The following is a 1,465-nucleotide window of genomic DNA, read 5'->3' as shown; positions in this document are numbered from 1 at the left end:
TCAGTCTATTTTTTGTTCGTGTAAGTTGTTAGTAGGGAAACTCATAGCACAGGAACTTATTTAACTTCAGCTATTTTATGGGAAACTCATTGCTAACCTCAGAATGCATGGTAAAACTTCAGCATTGTTTTGGTTAGTTTTTTATATTGATTACTTATCTTATTTGCATTTACTAGCTTATTTTTTATCTTTTATCACCTACTTCATCTTACATTTAAATTTGTCTAACCATACAGTAAATGAGCTGAAAAAGTTACTATTGCATTTACAAACTTTTTCAGGCTGAAGTTATTTTTTTTACTATTGAAAAACTGTGGACTAGGCTGAAGTTACTATTGAATTTACAAACTTTACTAGGCTGAAGTTACATTTGTTTTTGCATTTACCACCTAGTTGTTTTGTTTTACCACCTACTTATCTTGTTACATTCAATTTCTCTGAACGTAAAATAGTAAACAGCTGTGAAAAGTTAGCTTTGCATTTATAAATATTAAATTGATTAGGTGCACTCTTTTGCTATATTAACAATCTCTGCACTTAAAAATTTCATAGTCATCCATAGACTTCTATCGTATTTCTTTAAATTTATATTCATCCTTAGCCTTTTAGCTTTTTAAAAGAAATAATTTCTAGTGCTAGCGGAAGTAGGAAGCTTACAATCGATGAAATTATACAGAAGTGTAACGTACCGATGGCTAATCTTATGCACAAGTGGAATCAAATAAAGGTTGATTGGGAAAGAATCAGAGCACAGTTATTTGCCGATGAATCATTCCAGAACAGGCTGAATCTCGAACGCANGATACTTGTTTATTAAGCAGAACAACTTTTGTATCATGATCCAAGCATTTGAAATCAAAAGTCCACCTCCCATTGAAAGTAATAACAAGGCAAATCGAACTCATCCTGCAGAAGCATGTTTAGTGTCAAGTATTAGTAAGCTGAACAAAAAAATTTAAGTGTGAAGTTCATAAAAAATTCATTAGAAAATTGTATACTGCAGGAGAAAATCTTAAGCATGTTTAAGCTGAAGTTTTAACAAATGTACTAGAATACTTCAGCTTGGTTATAGTGAAGTTTTCGGGAAAAAAAGAGCTCATGAAAAAGCTCTTTTGGTATGAACTTTTAGCAAATGCACTAAATTTAACTTCAGCATGCAGGAGAAAAGTACATAGTGCAGGAGGAAAACTTCAGCACGTTTTTTCCTGAAGTTTTTAAAAATGAACTAAACAACTTCAGCATTTTATGCTGAAGTTTTTGAAAAAAGTTCATGATAAAACTATAGAATGCAGGAAAAAATGTAACGACCCGGCAGATCATTTTGAGAATTAACGCCCCGATCCCCTATTAACTGCTTTTCCCGTGTTTATTTCTGCTATTGTGACTTGCCGGGAAGATTCGTTTTAGTTTCGGAGTTGTTTTGGGACACTTAGTCCCTAAATGAGAGTCTTAAGCTTTAGAACTT

Source organism: Nicotiana attenuata, chromosome 7 (genome assembly GCF_001879085.1).
Source record: "Nicotiana attenuata strain UT chromosome 7, NIATTr2, whole genome shotgun sequence".
NCBI classification, from domain to species: domain Eukaryota; kingdom Viridiplantae; phylum Streptophyta; class Magnoliopsida; order Solanales; family Solanaceae; genus Nicotiana; species Nicotiana attenuata.
This window is presented reverse-complemented; position numbering follows the sequence as displayed.